Below are 25,498 nucleotides of genomic sequence, written 5' to 3' on the forward strand. Positions count from 1 at the left end.
AGTGTGACGAGGCTTTGTGCCTTGCGACTGTTTTTGCTATGTAACTGTTGAAGTGTGTCGAGGCTTTGTGCCTTGCGACTGTTTGTGCTATGTAACTGTTCAAGTGTGTCGAGGCTTTGTGCTTTGCGACAGTTTTTGCGATGTAACTGTTGAAGTGTGACGAGGCCTTGTGCCTTGCGACTGTTTTTGCGATGTAACTGTTGAAGTGTGACGAGGCTTTGTGCCTTGCGACTGTTTTTGCGATGTAACTGTTGAAGTGTGACGTGGCTTTGTGCCTTGCGACTGTTTTTGCGATGTAACTGTTGAAGTGTGACGAGGCTTTGTGCCTTGCGACTGTTTTTGCTATGTAACTGTTGAAGTGTGTCGAGGCTTTGTGCCTTGCGACTGTTTTTGCTATGTAACTGTTGAAGTGTGTTGAGGCCTTGTGCCTTGCGACTGTTTTTGCGATGTAACTGTTGAAGCGTGTTGAGGCTTTGTGCCTTGCGACTGTTTTTGCTATGTAACTGTTGAAGTGTGTCGAGGCTTTGTGCCTTGCGACTGTTTTTGCTATGTAACTGTTGAAGTGTGGCGAGGCCTTGTGCCTTGCGACTGTTTTTGCTAAGTAACTGTTGAAGTGTGTTGAGGCCTTGTGCCTTGCGACTGTTTTTGCGATGTAACTGTTGAAGTGTGTTGAGGCTTTGTGCCTTGTGACTGTTTTTGCTCTGTAACTGTTGAAGTGTGTTGAGGCCTTGTGCCTTGCGACTGTTTTTGCTATGTAACTGTTGAAGTGTGTCGAGGCTTTGTGCCTTGCGACTGTTTTTGCTATGTAACTGTTGAAGGGTGTTGAGGCCTTGTGCCTTGCGACTGTTTTTGCTATGTAACTGTTGAAGTGTGTCAAGGCTTTGTGCCTTGCGACTGTTTTTGCTGTGTAACTGTTGAAGTGTGTTGAGGCCTTGTGCCTTGCGACTGTTTTTGCGATGTAACTGTTGAAGTGTGTTGAGGCCTTGTGCCTTGCGACTGTTTTTGCGATGTAACTGTTGAAGTGTGACGAGGCTTTGTGCCTTGCGACTGTTTGTGCTATGTAACTGTTCAAGTGTGTCGAGGCTTTGTGCTTTGCGACAGTTTTTGCGATGTAACTGTTGAAGTGTGACGAGGCCTTGTGCCTTGCGACTGTTTTTGCGATGTAACTGTTGAAGTGTGACGAGGCTTTGTGCCTTGCGACTGTTTTTGCGATGTAACTGTTGAAGTGTGACGTGGCTTTATGCCTTGCGACTGTTTTTGCGATGTAACTGTTGAAGTGTGACGAGGCTTTGTGCCTTGCGACTGTTTTTGCTATGTAACTGTTGAAGTGTGTCGAGGCTTTGTGCCTTGCGACTGTTTTTGCTATGTAACTGTTGAAGTGTGTTGAGGCCTTGTGCCTTGCGACTGTTTTTGCGATGTAACTGTTGAAGCGTGTTGAGGCTTTGTGCCTTGCGACTGTTTTTGCTATGTAACTGTTGAAGTGTGTCGAGGCTTTGTGCCTTGCGACTGTTTTTGCTATGTAACTGTTGAAGTGTGGCGAGGCCTTGTGCCTTGCGACTGTTTTTGCTAAGTAACTGTTGAAGTGTGTTGAGGCCTTGTGCCTTGCGACTGTTTTTGCGATGTAACTGTTGAAGTGTGTTGAGGCTTTGTGCCTTGTGACTGTTTTTGCTCTGTAACTGTTGAAGTGTGTTGAGGCCTTGTGCCTTGCGACTGTTTTTGCTATGTAACTGTTGAAGTGTGTCGAGGCTTTGTGCCTTGCGACTGTTTTTGCTATGTAACTGTTGAAGTGTGTTGAGGCCTTGTGCCTTGCGACTGTTTTTGCTATGTAACTGTTGAAGTGTGTCGAGGCTTTGTGCCTTGCGACTGTTTTTGCTGTGTAACTGTTGAAGTGTGTTGAGGCCTTGTGCCTTGCGACTGTTTTTGCGATGTAACTGTTGAAGTGTGTCGAGGCCTTGTGCCTTGCGACTGTTTTTGCGATGTAACTGTTGAAGTGTGTCGAGGCTTTGTGCCTTGCGACTGTTTTTGCTATATAACTGTTGAAGTGTGACGAGGCCATGTGCCTTGCGACTGTTTTTGCCACGTAACTGTTGAAGTGTGACGAGGCTTTGTGCCTTGCGACTGTTTGTGCTATGTAACTGTTGAAGTGTGTCGAGGCTTTGTGCCTTGCGACTGTTTTTGCGATGTAACTGTTGAAGTGTGACGAGGCTTTGTGCCTTGCGACTGTTTTTGCTATGTAACTGTTGAAGTGTGACGAGGCTTTGTGCCTTGCGACTGTTTTCGCTATGTAACTGTTGAAGTGTGTCGAGGCTTTGTGCCTTGCGACTGTTTTTGCTATGTAACTGTTGATGCGTGTTGAGACCTTGTGCCTTGCGACTGTTTTTGCTATGTAACTGTTGAAGTGTGTTGAGGCTTTGTGCCTTGCGACTGTTTTTGCAATGTAACTGTTGAAGTGTGACGAGGCTTTGTGCCTTGCGACTGTTTTTGCGATGTAACTGTTAAAGTGTGTCGAGGCTTTGTGCCTTGCGACTGTTTTTGCTATTTAACTGTTGAAGTGTGACGAGGCTTTGTGCCTTGCGACTGTTTTTGCGATGTAACTGTTGAAGTGTGACGAGGCCTTGTGCCTTGCGACTGTTTTTGCGATGTAACTGTTGAAGTGTGACGAGGCCTTGTGCCTTGCGACTGTTTTTGCGATGTAACTGTTGAAGTGTGACGAGGCTTTGTGCCTTGCGACTGTTTGTGCTATGTAACTGTTCAAGTGTGTCGAGGCTTTGTGCTTTGCGACAGTTTTTGCGATGTAACTGTTGAAGTGTGACGAGGCCTTGTGCCTTGCGACTGTTTTTGCGATGTAACTGTTGAAGTGTGACGAGGCTTTGTGCCTTGCGACTGTTTGTGCTATGTAACTGTTGAAGTGTGTCGAGGCTTTGTGCCTTGCGACTGTTTTTGCGATGTAACTGTTGAAGTGTGACGAGGCTTTGTGCCTTGCGACTGTTTGTGCTATGTAACTGTTCAAGTGTGTCGAGGCTTTGTGCTTTGCGGCAGTTTTTGCGATGTAACTGTTGAAGTGTGACGAGGCCTTGTGCCTTGCGACTGTTTTTGCGATGTAACTGTTGAAGTGTGACGAGGCTTTGTGCCTTGCGACTGTTTTTGCGATGTAACTGTTGAAGTGTGACGTGGCTTTGTGCCTTGCGACTGTTTTTGCGATGTAACTGTTGAAGTGTGACGAGGCTTTGTGCCTTGCGACTGTTTTTGCTATGTAACTGTTGAAGTGTGTCGAGGCTTTGTGCCTTGCGACTGTTTTTGCTGTGTAACTGTTGAAGTGTGTTGAGGCCTTGTGCCTTGCGACTGTTTTTGCGATGTAACTGTTGAAGCGTGTTGAGGCTTTGTGCCTTGCGACTGTTTTTGCTATGTAACTGTTGAAGTGTGTCGAGGCTTTGTGCCTTGCGACTGTTTTTGCTATGTAACTGTTGAAGTGTGGCGAGGCCTTGTGCCTTGCGACTGTTTTTGCTCTGTAACTGTTGAAGTGTGTTGAGGCCTTGTGCCTTGCGACTGTTTTTGCGATGTAACTGTTGAAGTGTGTTGAGGCTTTGTGCCTTGTGACTGTTTTTGCTCTGTAACTGTTGAAGTGTGTTGAGTCCTTGTGCCTTGCGACTGTTTTTGCTATGTAACTGTTGAAGTGTGTCGAGGCTTTGTGCCTTGCGACAGTTTTTGCGATGTAACTGTTGAAGTGTGACGAGGCCTTGTGCCTTGCGACTGTTTTTGCGATGTAACTGTTGAAGTGTGACGAGGCTTTGTGCCTTGCGACTGTTTTTGCGATGTAACTGTTGAAGTGTGACGTGGCTTTGTGCCTTGCGACTGTTTTTGCGATGTAACTGTTGAAGTGTGACGAGGCTTTGTGCCTTGCGACTGTTTTTGCGATGTAACTGTTGAAGTGTGACGAGGCTTTGTGCCTTGCGACTGTTTGTGCTATGTAACTGTTGAAGTGTGTCGAGGCTTTGTGCCTTGCGACTGTTTTTGCGATGTAACTGTTGAAGTGTGACGAGGCTTTGTGCCTTGCGACTGTTTGTGCTATGTAACTGTTCAAGTGTGTCGAGGCTTTGTGCTTTGCGGCAGTTTTTGCGATGTAACTGTTGAAGTGTGACGAGGCCTTGTGCCTTGCGACTGTTTTTGCGATGTAACTGTTGAAGTGTGACGAGGCTTTGTGCCTTGCGACTGTTTTTGCTATGTAACTGTTGAAGTGTGACGAGGCTTTGTGCCTTGCGACTGTTTTTGCTATGTAACTGTTGAAGTGTGTCGAGGCTTTGTGCCTTGCGACTGTTTTTGCTATGTAACTGTTGATGCGTGTTGAGGCCTTGTGCCTTGCGACTGTTTTTGCTATGTAACTGTTGAAGTGTGTTGAGGCTTTGTGCCTTGCGACTGTTTTTGCAATGTAACTGTTGAAGTGTGACGAGGCTTTGTGCCTTGCGACTGTTTTTGCGATGTAACTGTTAAAGTGTGTCGAGGCTTTGTGCCTTGCGACTGTTTTTGCTATTTAACTGTTGAAGTGTGACGAGGCTTTGTGCCTTGCGACTGTTTTTGCGATGTAACTGTTGAAGTGTGACGAGGCCTTGTGCCTTGCGACTGTTTTTGCGATGTAACTGTTGAAGTGTGACGAGGCCTTGTGCCTTGCGACTGTTTTTGCGATGTAACTGTTGAAGTGTGACGAGGCTTTGTGCCTTGCGACTGTTTGTGCTATGTAACTGTTCAAGTGTGTCGAGGCTTTGTGCTTTGCGACAGTTTTTGCGATGTAACTGTTGAAGTGTGACGAGGCCTTGTGCCTTGCGACTGTTTTTGCGATGTAACTGTTGAAGTGTGACGAGGCTTTGTGCCTTGCGACTGTTTGTGCTATGTAACTGTTGAAGTGTGTCGAGGCTTTGTGCCTTGCGACTGTTTTTGCGATGTAACTGTTGAAGTGTGACGAGGCTTTGTGCCTTGCGACTGTTTGTGCTATGTAACTGTTCAAGTGTGTCGAGGCTTTGTGCTTTGCGGCAGTTTTTGCGATGTAACTGTTGAAGTGTGACGAGGCCTTGTGCCTTGCGACTGTTTTTGCGATGTAACTGTTGAAGTGTGACGAGGCTTTGTGCCTTGCGACTGTTTTTGCGATGTAACTGTTGAAGTGTGACGTGGCTTTGTGCCTTGCGACTGTTTTTGCGATGTAACTGTTGAAGTGTGACGAGGCTTTGTGCCTTGCGACTGTTTTTGCTATGTAACTGTTGAAGTGTGTCGAGGCTTTGTGCCTTGCGACTGTTTTTGCTGTGTAACTGTTGAAGTGTGTTGAGGCCTTGTGCCTTGCGACTGTTTTTGCGATGTAACTGTTGAAGCGTGTTGAGGCTTTGTGCCTTGCGACTGTTTTTGCTATGTAACTGTTGAAGTGTGTCGAGGCTTTGTGCCTTGCGACTGTTTTTGCTATGTAACTGTTGAAGTGTGGCGAGGCCTTGTGCCTTGCGACTGTTTTTGCTCTGTAACTGTTGAAGTGTGTTGAGGCCTTGTGCCTTGCGACTGTTTTTGCGATGTAACTGTTGAAGTGTGTTGAGGCTTTGTGCCTTGTGACTGTTTTTGCTCTGTAACTGTTGAAGTGTGTTGAGTCCTTGTGCCTTGCGACTGTTTTTGCTATGTAACTGTTGAAGTGTGTCGAGGCTTTGTGCCTTGCGACAGTTTTTGCGATGTAACTGTTGAAGTGTGACGAGGCCTTGTGCCTTGCGACTGTTTTTGCGATGTAACTGTTGAAGTGTGACGAGGCTTTGTGCCTTGCGACTGTTTTTGCGATGTAACTGTTGAAGTGTGACGTGGCTTTGTGCCTTGCGACTGTTTTTGCGATGTAACTGTTGAAGTGTGACGAGGCTTTGTGCCTTGCGACTGTTTTTGCGATGTAACTGTTGAAGTGTGACGAGGCTTTGTGCCTTGCGACTGTTTGTGCTATGTAACTGTTGAAGTGTGTCGAGGCTTTGTGCCTTGCGACTGTTTTTGCGATGTAACTGTTGAAGTGTGACGAGGCTTTGTGCCTTGCGACTGTTTGTGCTATGTAACTGTTCAAGTGTGTCGAGGCTTTGTGCTTTGCGGCAGTTTTTGCGATGTAACTGTTGAAGTGTGACGAGGCCTTGTGCCTTGCGACTGTTTTTGCGATGTAACTGTTGAAGTGTGACGAGGCTTTGTGCCTTGCGACTGTTTTTGCGATGTAACTGTTGAAGTGTGACGTGGCTTTGTGCCTTGCGACTGTTTTTGCGATGTAACTGTTGAAGTGTGACGAGGCTTTGTGCCTTGCGACTGTTTTTGCTATGTAACTGTTGAAGTGTGTCGAGGCTTTGTGCCTTGCGACTGTTTTTGCTATGTAACTGTTGAAGTGTGTTGAGGCCTTGTGCCTTGCGACTGTTTTTGCGATGTAACTGTTGAAGCGTGTTGAGGCTTTGTGCCTTGCGACTGTTTTTGCTATGTAACTGTTGAAGTGTGTCGAGGCTTTGTGCCTTGCGACTGTTTTTGCTATGTAACTGTTGAAGTGTGGCGAGGCCTTGTGCCTTGCGACTGTTTTTGCTCTGTAACTGTTGAAGTGTGTTGAGGCCTTGTGCCTTGCGACTGTTTTTGCGATGTAACTGTTGAAGTGTGTTGAGGCTTTGTGCCTTGTGACTGTTTTTGCTCTGTAACTGTTGAAGTGTGTTGAGTCCTTGTGCCTTGCGACTGTTTTTGCTATGTAACTGTTGAAGTGTGTCGAGGCTTTGTGCCTTGCGACAGTTTTTGCGATGTAACTGTTGAAGTGTGACGAGGCCTTGTGCCTTGCGACTGTTTTTGCGATGTAACTGTTGAAGTGTGACGAGGCTTTGTGCCTTGCGACTGTTTTTGCGATGTAACTGTTGAAGTGTGACGTGGCTTTGTGCCTTGCGACTGTTTTTGCGATGTAACTGTTGAAGTGTGACGAGGCTTTGTGCCTTGCGACTGTTTTTGCGATGTAACTGTTGAAGTGTGTCGAGGCCTTGTGCCTTGCGACTGTTTTTGCGATGTAACTGTTGAAGTGTGTCGAGGCTTTGTGCCTTGCGACTGTTTTTGCTATATAACTGTTGAAATGTGACGAGGCCATGTGCCTTGCGACTGTTTTTGCCACGTAACTGTTGAAGTGTGACGAGGCTTTGTGCCTTGCGACTGTTTGTGCTATGTAACTGTTGAAGTGTGTCGAGGCTTTGTGCCTTGCGACTGTTTTTGCGATGTAACTGTTGAAGCGTGTTGAGGCTTTGTGCCTTGCGACTGTTTTTGCTATGTAACTGTTGAAGTGTGTCGAGGCTTTGTGCCTTGCGACTGTTTTTGCTATGTAACTGTTGAAGTGTGGCGAGGCCTTGTGCCTTGCGACTGTTTTTGCTCTGTAACTGTTGAAGTGTGTTGAGGCCTTGTGCCTTGCGACTGTTTTTGCGATGTAACTGTTGAAGTGTGTTGAGGCTTTGTGCCTTGTGACTGTTTTTGCTCTGTAACTGTTGAAGTGTGTTGAGTCCTTGTGCCTTGCGACTGTTTTTGCTATGTAACTGTTGAAGTGTGTCGAGGCTTTGTGCCTTGCGACAGTTTTTGCGATGTAACTGTTGAAGTGTGACGAGGCCTTGTGCCTTGCGACTGTTTTTGCGATGTAACTGTTGAAGTGTGACGAGGCTTTGTGCCTTGCGACTGTTTTTGCGATGTAACTGTTGAAGTGTGACGTGGCTTTGTGCCTTGCGACTGTTTTTGCGATGTAACTGTTGAAGTGTGACGAGGCTTTGTGCCTTGCGACTGTTTTTGCGATGTAACTGTTGAAGTGTGACGAGGCTTTGTGCCTTGCGACTGTTTGTGCTATGTAACTGTTGAAGTGTGTCGAGGCTTTGTGCCTTGCGACTGTTTGTGCTATGTAACTGTTCAAGTGTGTCGAGGCTTTGTGCTTTGCGGCAGTTTTTGCGATGTAACTGTTGAAGTGTGACGAGGCCTTGTGCCTTGCGACTGTTTTTGCGATGTAACTGTTGAAGTGTGACGAGGCTTTGTGCCTTGCGACTGTTTTTGCGATGTAACTGTTGAAGTGTGACGTGGCTTTGTGCCTTGCGACTGTTTTTGCGATGTAACTGTTGAAGTGTGACGAGGCTTTGTGCCTTGCGACTGTTTTTGCTATGTAACTGTTGAAGTGTGTCGAGGCTTTGTGCCTTGCGACTGTTTTTGCTATGTAACTGTTGAAGTGTGTTGAGGCCTTGTGCCTTGCGACTGTTTTTGCGATGTAACTGTTGAAGCGTGTTGAGGCTTTGTGCCTTGCGACTGTTTTTGCTATGTAACTGTTGAAGTGTGTCGAGGCTTTGTGCCTTGCGACTGTTTTTGCTATGTAACTGTTGAAGTGTGGCGAGGCCTTGTGCCTTGCGACTGTTTTTCCTCTGTAACTGTTGAAGTGTGTTGAGGCCTTGTGCCTTGCGACTGTTTTTGCGATGTAACTGTTGAAGTGTGTTGAGGCTTTGTGCCTTGTGACTGTTTTTGCTCTGTAACTGTTGAAGTGTGTTGAGTCCTTGTGCCTTGCGACTGTTTTTGCTATGTAACTGTTGAAGTGTGTCGAGGCTTTGTGCCTTGCGACAGTTTTTGCGATGTAACTGTTGAAGTGTGACGAGGCCTTGTGCCTTGCGACTGTTTTTGCGATGTAACTGTTGAAGTGTGACGAGGCTTTGTGCCTTGCGACTGTTTTTGCGATGTAACTGTTGAAGTGTGACGTGGCTTTGTGCCTTGCGACTGTTTTTGCGATGTAACTGTTGAAGTGTGACGAGGCTTTGTGCCTTGCGACTGTTTTTGCGATGTAACTGTTGAAGTGTGTCGAGGCCTTGTGCCTTGCGACTGTTTTTGCGATGTAACTGTTGAAGTGTGTCGAGGCTTTGTGCCTTGCGACTGTTTTTGCTATATAACTGTTGAAATGTGACGAGGCCATGTGCCTTGCGACTGTTTTTGCCACGTAACTGTTGAAGTGTGACGAGGCTTTGTGCCTTGCGACTGTTTGTGCTATGTAACTGTTGAAGTGTGTCGAGGCTTTGTGCCTTGCGACTGTTTTTGCGATGTAACTGTTGAAGTGTGACGAGGCTTTGTGCCTTGCGACTGTTTTTGCTATGTAACTGTTGAAGTGTGACGAGGCTTTGTGCCTTGCGACTGTTTTTGCTATGTAACTGTTGAAGTGTGTCGAGGCTTTGTGCCTTGCGACTGTTTTTGCTATGTAACTGTTGATGCGTGTTGAGGCCTTGTGCCTTGCGACTGTTTTTGCTATGTAACTGTTGAAGTGTGACGAGGCTTTGTGCCTTGCGACTGTTTTTGCGATGTAACTGTTAAAGTGTGTCGAGGCTTTGTGCCTTGCGACTGTTTTTGCTATTTAACTGTTGAAGTGTGACGAGGCTTTGTGCCTTGCGACTGTTTTTGCGATGTAACTGTTGAAGTGTGACGAGGCCTTGTGCCTTGCGACTGTTTTTGCGATGTAACTGTTGAAGTGTGACGAGGCCTTGTGCCTAGCGACTGTTTTTGCGATGTAACTGTTGAAGTGTGACGAGGCTTTGTGCCTTGCGACTGTTTGTGCTATGTAACTGTTCAAGTGTGTCGAGGCTTTGTGCTTTGCGACAGTTTTTGCGATGTAACTGTTGAAGTGTGACGAGGCCTTGTGCCTTGCGACTGTTTTTGCGATGTAACTGTTGAAGTGTGACGAGGCTTTGTGCCTTGCGACTGTTTGTGCTATGTAACTGTTGAAGTGTGTCGAGGCTTTGTGCCTTGCGACTGTTTTTGCGATGTAACTGTTGAAGTGTGACGAGGCTTTGTGCCTTGCGACTGTTTGTGCTATGTAACTGTTCAAGTGTGTCGAGGCTTTGTGCTTTGCGGCAGTTTTTGCGATGTAACTGTTGAAGTGTGACGAGGCCTTGTGCCTTGCGACTGTTTTTGCGATGTAACTGTTGAAGTGTGACGAGGCTTTGTGCCTTGCGACTGTTTTTGCGATGTAACTGTTGAAGTGTGACGTGGCTTTGTGCCTTGCGACTGTTTTTGCGATGTAACTGTTGAAGTGTGACGAGGCTTTGTGCCTTGCGACTGTTTTTGCTATGTAACTGTTGAAGTGTGTCGAGGCTTTGTGCCTTGCGACTGTTTTTGCTATGTAACTGTTGAAGTGTGTTGAGGCCTTGTGCCTTGCGACTGTTTTTGCGATGTAACTGTTGAAGCGTGTTGAGGCTTTGTGCCTTGCGACTGTTTTTGCTATGTAACTGTTGAAGTGTGTCGAGGCTTTGTGCCTTGCGACTGTTTTTGCTATGTAACTGTTGAAGTGTGGCGAGGCCTTGTGCCTTGCGACTGTTTTTGCTAAGTAACTGTTGAAGTGTGTTGAGGCCTTGTGCCTTGCGACTGTTTTTGCGATGTAACTGTTGAAGTGTGTTGAGGCTTTGTGCCTTGTGACTGTTTTTGCTCTGTAACTGTTGAAGTGTGTTGAGGCCTTGTGCCTTGCGACTGTTTTTGCTATGTAACTGTTGAAGTGTGTCGAGGCTTTGTGCCTTGCGACAGTTTTTGCGATGTAACTGTTGAAGTGTGACGAGGCCTTGTGCCTTGCGACTGTTTTTGCGATGTAACTGTTGAAGTGTGACGAGGCTTTGTGCCTTGCGACTGTTTTTGCGATGTAACTGTTGAAGTGTGACGTGGCTTTGTGCCTTGCGACTGTTTTTGCGATGTAACTGTTGAAGTGTGACGAGGCTTTGTGCCTTGCGACTGTTTTTGCTATGTAACTGTTGAAGTGTGTCGAGGCTTTGTGCCTTGCGACTGTTTTTGCTATGTAACTGTTGAAGTGTGTTGAGGCCTTGTGCCTTGCGACTGTTTTTGCGATGTAACTGTTGAAGCGTGTTGAGGCTTTGTGCCTTGCGACTGTTTTTGCTATGTAACTGTTGAAGTGTGTCGAGGCTTTGTGCCTTGCGACTGTTTTTGCTATGTAACTGTTGAAGTGTGGCGAGGCCTTGTGCCTTGCGACTGTTTTTGCTAAGTAACTGTTGAAGTGTGTTGAGGCCTTGTGCCTTGCGACTGTTTTTGCGATGTAACTGTTGAAGTGTGTTGAGGCTTTGTGCCTTGTGACTGTTTTTGCTCTGTAACTGTTGAAGTGTGTTGAGGCCTTGTGCCTTGCGACTGTTTTTGCTATGTAACTGTTGAAGTGTGTCGAGGCTTTGTGCCTTGCGACTGTTTTTGCGATGTAACTGTTGAAGCGTGTTGAAGCTTTGTGCCTTGCGACTGTTTTTGCTATGTAACTGTTGAAGTGTGACGAGGCCTTGTGCCTTGCGACTGTTTTTGCGATGTAACTGTTGAAGTGTGACGAGGCTTTGTGCCTTGCGACTGTTTTTGCGATGTAACTGTTGAAGTGTGGCGAGGCCTTGTGCCTTGCGACTGTTTTTGCTAAGTAACTGTTGAAGTGTGTTGAGGCCTTGTGCCTTGCGACTGTTTTTGCGATGTAACTGTTGAAGTGTGTTGAGGCTTTGTGCCTTGTGACTGTTTTTGCTCTGTAACTGTTGAAGTGTGTTGAGGCCTTGTGCCTTGCGACTGTTTTTGCTATGTAACTGTTGAAGTGTGTCGAGGCTTTGTGCCTTGCGACTGTTTTTGCTATGTAACTGTTGAAGTGTGTTGAGGCCTTGTGCCTTGCGACTGTTTTTGCTATGTAACTGTTGAAGTGTGTCGAGGCTTTGTGCCTTGCGACTGTTTTTGCTGTGTAACTGTTGAAGTGTGTTGAGGCCTTGTGCCTTGCGACTGTTTTTGCGATGTAACTGTTGAAGTGTGTCGAGGCCTTGTGCCTTGCGACTGTTTTTGCGATGTAACTGTTGAAGTGTGTCGAGGCTTTGTGCCTTGCGACTGTTTTTGCTATATAACTGTTGAAGTGTGACGAGGCCATGTGCCTTGCGACTGTTTTTGCCACGTAACTGTTGAAGTGTGACGAGGCTTTGTGCCTTGCGACTGTTTGTGCTATGTAACTGTTGAAGTGTGTCGAGGCTTTGTGCCTTGCGACTGTTTTTGCGATGTAACTGTTGAAGTGTGACGAGGCTTTGTGCCTTGCGACTGTTTTTGCTATGTAACTGTTGAAGTGTGACGAGGCTTTGTGCCTTGCGACTGTTTTTGCTATGTAACTGTTGAAGTGTGTCGAGGCTTTGTGCCTTGCGACTGTTTTTGCTATGTAACTGTTGATGTGGGTTGAGGCCTTGTGCCTTGCGACTGTTTTTGCTATGTAACTGTTGAAGTGTGTCGAGGCTTTGTGCCTTGCGACTGTTTTTGCGATGTAACTGTTGAAGTGTGACGAGGCCTTGTGCCTTGCGACTGTTTTTGCGATGTAACTGTTGAAGTGTGACGAGGCCTTGTGCCTTGCGACTATTTTTGCGATGTAACTGTTGAAGTGTGACGAGGCTTTGTGCCTTGCGACTGTTTGTGCTATGTAACTGTTGAAGTGTGTCGAGGCTTTGTGCCTTGCGACTGTTTTTGCGATGTAACTGTTGAAGTGTGACGTGGCTTTGTGCCTTGCGACTGTTTTTGCGATGTAACTGTTGAAGTGTGACGAGGCTTTGTGCCTTGCGACTGTTTTTGCTATGTAACTGTTGAAGTGTGTCGAGGCTTTGTGCCTTGCGACTGTTTTTGCTATGTAACTGTTGAAGTGTGTTGAGGCCTTGTGCCTTGCGACTGTTTTTGCGATGTAACTGTTGAAGCGTGTTGAGGCTTTGTGCCTTGCGACTGTTTGTGCTATGTAACTGTTCAAGTGTGTCGAGGCTTTGTGCTTTGCGACAGTTTTTGCGATGTAACTGTTGAAGTGTGACGAGGCCTTGTGCCTTGCGACTGTTTTTGCGATGTAACTGTTGAAGTGTGACGAGGCTTTGTGTCTTGCGACTGTTTTTGCGATGTAACTGTTGAAGTGTGACGTGGCTTTGTGCCTTGCGACTGTTTTTGCGATGTAACTGTTGAAGTGTGACGAGGCTTTGTGCCTTGCGACTGTTTTTGCTATGTAACTGTTGAAGTGTGTCGAGGCTTTGTGCCTTGCGACTGTTTTTGCTATGTAACTGTTGAAGTGTGTTGAGGCCTTGTGCCTTGCGACTGTTTTTGCGATGTAACTGTTGAAGCGTGTTGAGGCTTTGTGCCTTGCGACTGTTTTTGCTATGTAACTGTTGAAGTGTGTCGAGGCTTTGTGCCTTGCGACTGTTTTTGCTATGTAACTGTTGAAGTGTGTTGAGGCCTTGTGCCTTGCGACTGTTTTTGCGATGTAACTGTTGAAGTGTGTTGAGGCTTTGTGCCTTGTGACTGTTTTTGCTCTGTAACTGTTGAAGTGTGTTGAGGCCTTGTGCCTTGCGACTGTTTGCGCTATGTAACTGTTCAAGTGTGTCGAGGCTTTGTGCTTTGCGACAGTTTTTGCGATGTAACTGTTGAAGTGTGTTGAGGCCTTGTGCCTTGCGACTGTTTTTGCTATGTAACTGTTGAAGTGTGTCGAGGCTTTGTGCCTTGCGACTGTTTTTGCTATGTAACTGTTGAAGTGTGTTGAGGCCTTGTGCCTTGCGACTGTTTTTGCTATGTAACTGTTGAAGTGTGTCGAGGCTTTGTGCCTTGCGACTGTTTTTGCTGTGTAACTGTTGAAGTGTGTTGAGGCCTTGTGCCTTGCGACTGTTTTTGCGATGTAACTGTTGAAGTGTGTCGAGGCCTTGTGCCTTGCGACAGTTTTTGCGATGTAACTGTTGAAGTGTGTCGAGGCTTTGTGCCTTGCGACTGTTTTTGCTATATAACTGTTGAAGTGTGACGAGGCCATGTGCCTTGCGACTGTTTTTGCCACGTAACTGTTGAAGTGTGACGAGGCTTTGTGCCTTGCGACTGTTTGTGCTATGTAACTGTTGAAGTGTGTCGAGGCTTTGTGCCTTGCGACTGTTTTTGCGATGTAACTGTTGAAGTGTGACGAGGCTTTGTGCCTTGCGACTGTTTTTGCTATGTAACTGTTGAAGTGTGACGAGGCTTTGTGCCTTGCGACTGTTTTTGCTATGTAACTGTTGAAGTGTGTCGAGGCTTTGTGCCTTGCGACTGTTTTTGCTATGTAACTGTTGATGTGGGTTGAGGCCTTGTGCCTTGCGACTGTTTTTGCTATGTAACTGTTGAAGTGTGTCGAGGCTTTGTGCCTTGCGACTGTTTTTGCTATTTAACTGTTGAAGTGTGACGAGGCTTTGTGCCTTGCGACTGTTTTTGCGATGTAACTGTTGAAGTGTGACGAGGCTTTGTGCCTTGCGACTGTTTTTGCTATGTAACTGTTGAAGTGTGACGAGGCTTTGTGCCTTGCGACTGTTTGTGCTATGTAACTGTTGAAGTGTGTCGAGGCTTTGTGCCTTGCGACTGTTTTTGCGATGTAACTGTTGAAGTGTGACGTGGCTTTGTGCCTTGCGACTGTTTTTGCGATGTAACTGTTGAAGTGTGACGAGGCTTTGTGCCTTGCGACTGTTTTTGCTATGTAACTGTTGAAGTGTGTCGAGGCTTTGTGCCTTGCGACTGTTTTTGCTATGTAACTGTTGAAGTGTGTTGAGGCCTTGTGCCTTGCGACTGTTTTTGCGATGTAACTGTTGAAGCGTGTTGAGGCTTTGTGCCTTGCGACTGTTTTTGCTATGTAACTGTTGAAGTGTGTTGAGGCTTTGTGCCTTGCGACTGTTTTTGCTATGTAACTGTTGAAGTGTGGCGAGGCCTTGTGCCTTGCGACTGTTTTTGCTCAGTAACTGTTGAAGTGTGTTGAGGCCTTGTGCCTTGCGACTGTTTTTGCGATGTAACTGTTGAAGTGTGTTGAGGCTTTGTGCCTTGTGACTGTTTTTGCTCTGTAACTGTTGAAGTGTGTTGAGGCCTTGTGCCTTGCGACTGTTTGCGCTATGTAACTGTTCAAGTGTGTCGAGGCTTTGTGCTTTGCGACAGTTTTTGCGATGTAACTGTTGAAGTGTGACGAGGCCTTGTGCCTTGCGACTGTTTTTGCTATGTAACTGTTGAAGTGTGACGAGGCTTTGTGCCTTGCGACTGTTTGTGCTTTGTAACTGTTGAAGTGTTTCGAGGCTTTGTGCCTTGCGACTGTTTTTGCGATGTAACTGTTGAAGTGTGACGAGGCTTTGTGCCTTGCGACTGTTTGTGCTATGTAACTGTTCAAGTGTGTCGAGGCTTTGTGCTTTGCGACAGTTTTTGCGATGTAACTGTTGAAGTGTGACGAGGCCTTGTGCCTTGCGACTGTTTTTGCGATGTAAAATTTGAAGTGTGACGAGGCTTTGTGCCGTGCGACTGTTTTTGCGATGTAACTGTTGAAGTGTGACGTGGCTTTGTGCCTTGCGACTGTTTTTGTGATGTAACTGTTGAAGTGTGACGAGGCTTTGTGCCTTGCGACTGTTTTTGCTATGTAACTGTTGAAGTGTGTCGAGGCTTTGTGCCTTGCGACTGTTTTTGCTATGTAACTGTTGAAGTGTGTTGAGGCCTTGTGCCTTGCGACTGTTTTTGCGATGTAACTGTTGAAGCGTGTTGAGGCTTTGTGCCTTGCGACTGTTTTTGCTATGTAACTGTTGAAGTGTGTCGAGGCTTTGTGCCTTGCGACTGTTTTTGCTATGTAACTGTTGAAGTGTGGCGAGGCCTTGTGCCTTGCGACTGTTTTTGCTAAGTAACTGTTGAAGTGTGTTGAGGCCTTGTGCCTTGCGACTGTTTTTGCGATGTAACTGTTGAAGTGTGTTGAGGCTTTGTGCCTTGTGACTGTTTTTGCTCTGTAACTGTTGAAGTGTGTTGAGGCCTTATTCCTTGCGACTGTTTTTGCTATGTAACTGTTGAAGTGTGTCGAGGCTTTGTGCCTTGCGACTGTTTTTGCTATGTAACTGTTGAAGTGTGTTGAGGCCTTGTGCCTTGCGAATGTTTTTGCTATGTAACTGTTGAAGTGTGTCGAGGTTTTGTGCCTTGCGACTGTTTTTGCTGTGTAACTGTTGAAGTGTGTTGAGGCCTTGTGCCTTGCGACTGTTTTTGCAATGTAACTGTTGAAGTGTGTCGAGGCCTTGTGCCTTGCGACTGTTTTTGCGATGTAACTGTTGAAGTGTGTCGAGGCTTTGTGCCTTGCGACTGTTTTTGCTATATAACTGTTGAAGTGTGACGAGGCCATGTGCCTTGCGACTGTTTTTGCCACGTAACTGTTGAAGTGTGACGAGGCTTTGTGCCTTGCGACTGTTTGTGCTATGTAACTGTTGAAGTGTGTCGAGGCTTTGTGCCTTGCGACTGTTTTTGCGATGTAACTGTTGACGTGTGACGAGGCTTTGTGCCTTGCGACTGTTTTTGCTATGTAACTGTTGAAGTGTGACGAGGCTTTGTGCCTTGCGACTGTTTTTGCTATGTAACTGTTGAAGTGTGTCGAGGCTTTGTGCCTTGCGACTGTTTTTGCTATGTAACTGTTGATGCGTGTTGAGGCCTTGTGCCTTGCGACTGTTTTTGCTATGTAACTGTTGAAGTGTGTCGAGGCTTTGTGCCTTGCGACTGTTTTTGCTATTTAACTGTTGAAGTGTGACGAGGCTTTGTGCCTTGCGACTGTTTTTGCGATGTAACTGTTGAAGTGTGACGAGGCCTTGTGCCTTGCGACTGTTTTTGCGATGTAACTGTTGAAGTGTGACGAGGCCTTGTGCCTTGCGACTGTTTTTGCGATGTAACTGTTGAAGTGTGACGAGGCTTTGTGCCTTGCGACTGTTTTTGCGATGTAACTGTTGAAGTGTGACGAGGCTTTGTGCCTTGTGACTGTTTTTGCTATGTAACTGTTGATGCGTGTTGAGGCCTTGTGCCTTGCGACTGTTTTTGCGATGTAACTGTTGAAGTGTGTCGAGGCTTTGTGCCTTGCGACTGTTTTTGCTATTTAACTGTTGAAGTGTGACGAGGCCTTGTGCCTTGTGACTGTTTTTGCAATGTAACTGTTGAAGTGTGACGAGGCCTTGTGCCTTGCGACTGTTTTTGCGATGTAACTGTTGAAGTGTGTCGAGGCTTTGTGCCTTGTGACTGTTTTTGCTATGTAACTGTTGATGCGTGTTGAGGCCTTGTGCCTTGCGACTGTTTTTGCGATGTAAAATTTGAAGTGTGACGAGGCTTTGTGCCGTGCGACTGTTTTTGCGATGTAACTGTTGAAGTGTGACGTGGCTTTGTGCCTTGCGACTGTTTTTGCGATGTAACTGTTGAAGTGTGACGAGGCTTTGTGCCTTGCGACTGTTTTTGCTATGTAACTGTTGAAGTGTGTCGAGGCTTTGTGCCTTGCGACTGTTTTTGCTATGTAACTGTTGAAGTGTGTTGAGGCCTTGTGCCTTGCGACTGTTTTTGCGATGTAACTGTTGAAGCGTGTTGAGGCTTTGTGCCTTGCGACTGTTTTTGCTATGTAACTGTTGAAGTGTGTCGAGGCTTTGTGCCTTGCGACTGTTTTTGCTATGTAACTGTTGAAGTGTGGCGAGGCCTTGTGCCTTGCGACTGTTTTTGCTAAGTAACTGTTGAAGTGTGTTGAGGCCTTGTGCCTTGCGACTGTTTTTGCGATGTAACTGTTGAAGTGTGTTGAGGCTTTGTGCCTTGTGACTGTTTTTGCTCTGTAACTGTTGAAGTGTGTTGAGGCCTTATTCCTTGCGACTGTTTTTGCTATGTAACTGTTGAAGTGTGTCGAGGCTTTGTGCCTTGCGACTGTTTTTGCTATGTAACTGTTGAAGTGTGTCGAGGCTTTGTGCCTTGCGACTGTTTTTGCTATGTAACTGTTGAAGTGTGTTGAGGCCTTGTGCCTTGCGACTGTTTTTGCGATGTAACTGTTGAAATGTGTCGAGGCCTTGTGCCTTGCGACTGTTTTTGCGATGTAACTGTTGAAGTGTGTCGAGGCTTTGTGCCTTGCGACTGTTTTTGCTATATAACTGTTGAAGTGTGACGAGGCCATGTGCCTTGCAAACTGTTTTTGCCACGTAACTGTTGAAGTGTGACGAGGCTTTGTGCCTTGCGACTGTTTGTGCTATGTAACTGTTGAAGTGTGTCAAGGCTTTGTGCCTTGCGACTGTTTTTGCGATGTAACTGTTGACGTGTGACGAGGCTTTGTGCCTTGCGACTGTTTTTGCTATGTAACTGTTGAAGTGTGACGAGGCTTTGTGCCTTGCGACTGTTTTTGCTATGTAACTGTTGAAGTGTGTCGAGGCTTTGTGCCTTGCGACTGTTTTTGCTATGTAACTGTTGATGCGTGTTGAGGCCTTGTGCCTTGCGACTGTTTTTGCTATGTAACTGTTGAAGTGTGTCGAGGCTTTGTGCCTTGCGACTGTTTTTGCTATTTAACTGTTGAAGTGTGACGAGGCTTTGTGCCTTGCGACTGTTTTTGCGATGTAACTGTTGAAGTGTGACGAGGCCTTGTGCCTTGCGACTGTTTTTGCGATGTAACTGTTGAAGTGTGACGAGGCCTTGTGCCTTGCGACTGTTTTTGCTATGTAACTGTTGATGCGTGTTGAGGCCTTGTGCCTTGCGACTGTTTTTGCGATGTAACTGTTGAAGTGTGTCGAGGCTTTGTGCCTTGCGACTGTTTTTGCTATTTAACTGTTGAAGTGTGACGAGGCCTTGTGCCTTGTGACTGTTTTTGCAATGTAACTGTTGAAGTGTGACGAGGACTTGTGCCTTGCGACTGTTTTTGCGATGTAACTGTTGAAGTGTGTCGAGGCTTTGTGCCTTGTGACTGTTTTTGCTATGTAACTGTTGATGCGTGTTGAGGCCTTGTGCCTTGCGACTGTTTTTGCGATGTAACTGTTGAAGTGTGTCGAGGCTTTGTGCCTTGCGACTGTTTTTGCTATTTAACTGTTGAAGTGTGACGAGGCCTTGTGCCTTGTGACTGTTTTTGCAATGTAACTGTTGAAGTGTGACGAGGCCTTGTGTCTTGCGACTGTTTTTGCGATGTAACTGCTGAAGTGCGTTCAGGCTTTGTGCCTTGCGACTGTTTTTGCTATGTAACTGTTGAAGTGTGTCGAGGCTTTGTGCCTTGCGACTGTTTTTGCTATTTAACTGTTGAAGTGTGACGAGGCTTTGTGCCTTGTGACTGTTTTTGCGATGTAACTGTTGAAGTGTGACGAGGCCTTGTGCCTTGCGACTGTTTTTGCGATGTAACTGTTGAAGTGTGACGAGGCGTTGTGCCTTGCGACTGTTTTTGCGATGTAACTGTTGAAGCGTGTTGAGGCTTTGTGCCTTGCGACTGTTTTTGCTAAGTAACTGTTGAAGTGTGTCGAGGCTTTGTGCCTTGCGACTGTTTTTGCTATGTAACTGTTGAAGTGTGGCGAGGCCTTGTGCCTTGCGACTGTTTTTGCTAAGTAACTGTTGAAGTGTGTTGAGGCCTTGTGCCTTGCGACTGTTTTTGCGATGTAACTGTTGAAGTGTGTTGAGGCTTTGTGCCTTGTGACTGTTTTTGCTCTGTAACTGTTGAAGTGTGTTGAGGCCTTGTGCCTTGCGACTGTTTTTGCTATGTAACTGTTGAAGTGTGTTGAGGCCTTGTGCCTTGCGACTGTTTTTGCTATGTAACTGTTGAAGTGTGTCGAGGCTTTGTGCCTTGCGACTGTTTTTGCTGTGTAACTGTTGAAGTGTGACGAGGCCTTGTGCCTTGCGACTGTTTTTGCGATGTAACTGTTGAAGTGTGTCGAGGCCTTGTGCCTTGCGACTGTTTTTGCGATGTAACTGTTGAAGTGTGTCGAGGCTTTGTGCCTTGCGACTGTTTTTGCTATATAACTGTTGAAGTGTGACGAGGCCATGTGCCTTGCGACTGTTTTTGCCACGGAACTGTTGAAGTGTGACGAGGCTTTGTGCCTTGCGACTGTTTTTGCTATGTAACTGTTGAAGTGTGTCGAGGCTTTGTGCCTTGCGACTGTTTTTGCTATGTAACTGTTGATGCGTGTTGAGGCCTTGTGCCTTGCGACAGTTTTTGCTATGTAACTGTTGAAGTGTGACGAGGCCTTGTGCCTTGCGACTGTTTTTGCGATGTAACTGTTGAAGTGTAACGAGGCCTTGTGCCTTGCGACTGTTTTTGCGATGTAACTGTTGAAGTGTGACGAGGCTTTGTGCCTTGCGACTGTTTTTGCGATGTAACTGTTGAAGTGTGACGAGGCTTTGTGCCTTGTGACTGTTTTTGCTATGTAACTGTTGATGCGTGTTGAGGTCTTGTGCCTTGCGACTGTTTTTGCGATGTAACTGTTGAAGTGTGTCGAGGCTTTGTGCCTTGCGACTGTTTTTGCTATGTAACTGTTGAAGTGTGTCGAGGCTTTGTGCCTTGCGACTGTTTTTGCTATGTAACTGTTGATGTGGGTTGAGGCCTTGTGCCTTGCGACTGTTTTTGCTATGTAACTGTTGAAGTGTGTCGAGGCTTTGTGCCTTGCGACTGTTTTTGCTATTTAACTGTTGAAGTGTGACGAGGCTTTGTGCCTTGCGACTGTTTTTGCGATGTAACTGTTGAAGTGTGACGAGGCCTTGTGCCTTGCGACTGTTTTTGCGATGTAACTGTTGAAGTGTGACGAGGCCTTGTGCCTTGCGACTGTTTTTGCGATGTAACTGTTGAATTGTGACGAGGCTTTGTGCCTTGCGACTGTTTGCGCTATGTAACTGTTCAAGTGTGTCGAGGCTTTGTGCTTTGCGACAGTTTTTGCGATGTAACTGTTGAAGTGTGACGAGGCCTTGTGCCTTGCGACTGTTTTTGCGATGTAACTGTTGAAGTGTGACGAGGCTTTGTGCCTTGCGACTGTTTGTGCTATGTAAGTGTTGAAGTGTGTCGAGGCTTTGTGCCTTGCGACTGTTTTTGCGATGTAACTGTTGAAGCGTGTTGAGGCTTTGTGCCTTGCGACTGTTTTTGCTATGTAACTGTTGAAGTGTGTCGAGGCTTTGTGCCTTGCGACTGTTTTTGCTATGTAACTGTTGAAGTGTGGCGAGGCCTTGTGCCTTGCGACTGTTTTTGCTAAGTAACTGTTGAAGTGTGTTGAGGCCTTGTGCCTTGCGACTGTTTTTGCGATGTAACTGTTGAAGTGTGTTGAGGCTTTGTGCCTTGTGACTGTTTTTGCTCTGTAACAGTTGAAGTGTGTTGAGGCCTTGTGCCTTGCGACTGTTTTTGCTATGTAACTGTTGAAGTGTGTCGAGGCTTTGTGCCTTGCGACTGTTTATGCTGTGTAACTGTTGAAGTGTGTTGAGGCCTTGTGCCTTGCGACTGTTTTTGCTATGTAACTGTTGAAGTGTGTCGAGGCTTTGTGCCTTGCGACTGTTTTTGCTGTGTAACTGTTGAAGTGTGTTGAGGCCTTGTGCCTTGCGACTGTTTTTGCGATGTAACTGTTGAAGTGTGTCGAGGCCTTGTGCCTTGCGACTGTTTGCGCTATGTAACTGTTCAAGTGTGTCGAGGCTTTGTGCTTTGCGACAGTTTTTGCGATGTAACTGTTGAAGTGTGACGAGGCCTTGTGCCTTGCGACTGTTTTTGCGATGTAACTGTTGAAGTGTGACGAGGCTTTGTGCCTTGCGACTGTTTGTGCTATGTCACTGTTGAAGTGTGTCGAGGCTTTGTGCCTTGCGACTGTTTTTGCGATGTAACTGTTGAAGCGTGTTGAGGCTTTGTGCCTTGCGATTGTTTTTGCTATGTAACTGTTGAAGTGTGTCGAAGCTTTGTGCCTTGCGACTGTTTTTGCTATGTAACTGTTGAAGTGTGGCGAGGCCTTGTGCCTTGCGACTGTTTTTGCTAAGTAACTGTTGAAGTGTGTTGAGGCCTTGTGCCTTGCGACTGTTTTTGCGATGTAACTGTTGAAGTGTGTTGAGGCTTTGTGCCTTGTGACTGTTTTTGCTCTGTAACTGTTGAAGTGTGTTGAGGCCTTGTGCCTTGCGACTGTTTTTGCTATGTAACTGTTGAAGTGTGTCGAGGCTTTGTGCCTTGCGACTGTTTTTGCTATGTAACTGTTGAAGTGTGTTGAGGCCTTGTGCCTTGCGACTGTTTTTGCTATGTAACTGTTGAAGTGTGTCGAGGCTTTGTGCCTTGCGACTGTTTTTGCTGTGTAACTGTTGAAGTGTGTTGAGGCCTTGTGCGTTGCGACTGTTTTTGCGATGTAACTGTTGAAGTGTGTCGAGGCCTTGTGCCTTGCGACTGTTTTTGCGATGTAACTGTTGAAGTGTGTCGAGGCTTTGTGCCTTGCGACTGTTTTTGCTATATAACTGTTGAAGTGTGACGAGGCCATGTGCCTTGCGACTGTTTTTGCCATGTAACTGTTGAAGTGTGACGAGGCTTTGTGCCTTGCGACTGTTTTTGCTATGTAACTGTTGAAGTGTGTCGAGGCTTTGTGCCTTGCGACTGTTTTTGCTGTGTAACTGTTGAAGTGTGTTGAGGCCTTGTGCCTTGCGACTGTTTTTGCGATGTAACTGTTGAAGTGTGTCGAGGCCTTGTGCCTTGCGACTGTTTGCGCTATGTAACTGTTCAAGTGTGTCGAGGCTTTGTGCTTTGCGACAGTTTTTGCGATGTAACTGTTGAAGTGTGACGAGGCCTTGTGCCTTGCGACTGTTTTTGCGATGTAACTGTTGAAGTGTGACGAGGCTTTGTGCCTTGCGACTGTTTGTGCTATGTAACTGTTGAAGTGTGTCGAGGCTTTGTGCCTTGCGACTGTTTTTGCGATGTAACTGTTGAAGCGTGTTGAGGCTTTGTGCCTTGCGACTGTTTTTGCTATGTAACTGTTGAAGTGTGTCGAAGCTTTGTGCCTTGCGACTGTTTTTGCTATGTAACTGTTGAAGTGTGGCGAGGCCTTGTGCCTTGCGACTGTTTTTGCTAAGTAACTGTTGAAGTGTGTTGAGGCCTTGTGCCTTGCGACTGTTTTTGCGATGTAACTGTTGAAGTGTGTTGAGGCTTTGTGCCTTGTGACTGTTTTTGCTATGTAACTGTTGAAGTGTGTCGAGGCTTTGTGCCTTGCGACTGTTTTTGCTATGTAACTGTTGAAGTGTGTTGAGGCCTTGTGCCTTGCGACTGTTTTTGCTATGTAACTGTTGAAGTGTGTCGAGGCTTTGTGCCTTGCGACTGTTTTTGCTGTGTAACTGTTGAAGTGTGTTGAGGCCTTGTGCGTTGCGACTGTTTTTGCGATGTAACTGTTGAAGTGTGTCGAGGCCTTGTGCCTTGCGACTGTTTTTGCGATGTAACTGTTGAAGTGTGTCGAGGCTTTGTGCCTTGCGACTGTTTTTGCTATATAACTGTTGAAGTGTGACGAGGCCATGTGCCTTGCGACTGTTTTTGCCACGTAACTGTTGAAGTGTGACGAGGCTTTGTGCCTTGCGACTGTTTTTGCTATGTAACTGTTGAAGTGTGTCGAGGCTTTGTGCCTTGCGACTGTTTTTGCTATGTAACTGTTGATGCGTGTTGAGGCCTTGTGCCTTGCGACTGTTTTTGCTATGTAACTGTTGAAGTGTGACGAGGCCTTGTGCCTTGCGACTGTTTTTGCGATGTAACTGTTGAAGTGTAACGAGGCCTTGTGCCTTGCGACTGTTTTTGCGATGTAACTGTTGAAGTGTGACGAGGCTTTGTGCCTTGCGACTGTTTTTGCGATGTAACTGTTGAAGTGTGACGAGGCTTTGTGCCTTGTGACTGTTTTTGCTATGTAACTGTTGATGCGTGTTGAGGTCTTGTGCCTTGCGACTGTTTTTGCGATGTAACTGTTGAAGTGTGTCGAGGCTTTGTGCCTTGCGACTGTTTTTGCTATGTAACTGTTGAAGTGTGTCGAGGCTTTGTGCCTTGCGACTGTTTTTGCTATGTAACTGTTGATGTGGGTTGAGGCCTTGTGCCTTGCGACTGTTTTTGCTATGTAACTGTTGAAGTGTGTCGAGGCTTTGTGCCTTGCGACTGTTTTTGCTATTTAACTGTTGAAGTGTGACGAGGCTTTGTGCCTTGCGACTGTTTTTGCGATGTAACTGTTGAAGTGTGACGAGGCCTTGTGCCTTGCGACTGTTTTTGCGATGTAACTGTTGAAGTGTGACGAGGCCTTGTGCCTTGCGACTGTTTTTGCGATGTAACTGTTGAATTGTGACGAGGCTTTGTGCCTTGCGACTGTTTGCGCTATGTAACTGTTCAAGTGTGTCGAGGCTTTGTGCTTTGCGACAGTTTTTGCGATGTAACTGTTGAAGTGTGACGAGGCCTTGTGCCTTGCGACTGTTTTTGCGATGTAACTGTTGAAGTGTGACGAGGCTTTGTGCCTTGCGACTGTTTGTGCTATGTAACTGTTGAAGTGTGTCGAGGCTTTGTGCCTTGCGACTGTTTTTGCGATGTAACTGTTGAAGTGTGACGAGGCTTTGTGCCTTGCGACTGTTTGTGCTATGTAACTATTCAAGTGTGTCGAGGCTTTGTGCTTTGCGACAGTTTTTGCGATGTAACTGTTGAAGTGTGACGAGGCCTTGTGCCTTGCGACTGTTTTTGCGATGTAACTGTTGAAGTGTGACGAGGCTTTGTGCCTTGCGACTGTTTTTGCGATGTAACTGTTGAAGTGTGACGTGGCTTTGTGCCTTGCGACTGTTTTTGCGATGTAACTGTTGAAGTGTGACGAGGCTTTGTGCCTTGCGACTGTTTTTGCTATGTAACTGTTGAAGTGTGTCGAGGCTTTGTGCCTTGCGACTGTTTTTGCTATGTAACTGTTGAAGTGTGTTGAGGCCTTGTGCCTTGCGACTGTTTTTGCGATGTAACTGTTGAAGCGTGTTGAGGCTTTGTGCCTTGCGACTGTTTTTGCTATGTAACTGTTGAAGTGTGTCGAGGCTTTGTGCCTTGCGACTGTTTTTGCTATGTAACTATTCAAGTGTGTCGAGGCTTTGTGCTTTGCGACAGTTTTTGCGATGTAACTGTTGAAGTGTGACGAGGCCTTGTGCCTTGCGACTGTTTTTGCGATGTAACTGTTGAAGTGTGACGAGGCTTTGTGCCTTGCGACTGTTTTTGCGATGTAACTGTTGAAGTGTGACGTGGCTTTGTGCCTTGCGACTGTTTTTGCGATGTAACTGTTGAAGTGTGACGAGGCTTTGTGCCTTGCGACTGTTTTTGCTATGTAACTGTTGAAGTGTGTCGAGGCTTTGTGCCTTGCGACTGTTTTTGCTATGTAACTGTTGAAGTGTGTTGAGGCCTTGTGCCTTGCGACTGTTTTTGCGATGTAACTGTTGAAGCGTGTTGAGGCTTTGTGCCTTGCGACTGTTTTTGCTATGTAACTGTTGAAGTGTGTCGAGGCTTTGTGCCTTGCGACTGTTTTTGCTATGTAACTGTTGAAGTGTGTTGAGGACTTGTGCCTTGCGACTGTTTTTGCGATGTAACTGTTGAAGTGTGTTGAGGCTTTGTGCCTTGTGACTGTTTTTGCTCTGTAACTGTTGAAGTGTGTTGAGGCCTTGTGCCTTGCGACTGTTTGCGCTATGTAACTGTTCAAGTGTGTCGAGGCTTTGTGCTTTGCGACAGTTTTTGCGATGTAACTGTTGAAGTGTGTTGAGGCCTTGTGCCTTGCGACTGTTTTTGCTATGTAACTGT

Source organism: Scyliorhinus torazame, chromosome X (assembly GCF_047496885.1).
Source record: "Scyliorhinus torazame isolate Kashiwa2021f chromosome X, sScyTor2.1, whole genome shotgun sequence".
Lineage (NCBI taxonomy): Eukaryota > Metazoa > Chordata > Chondrichthyes > Carcharhiniformes > Scyliorhinidae > Scyliorhinus > Scyliorhinus torazame.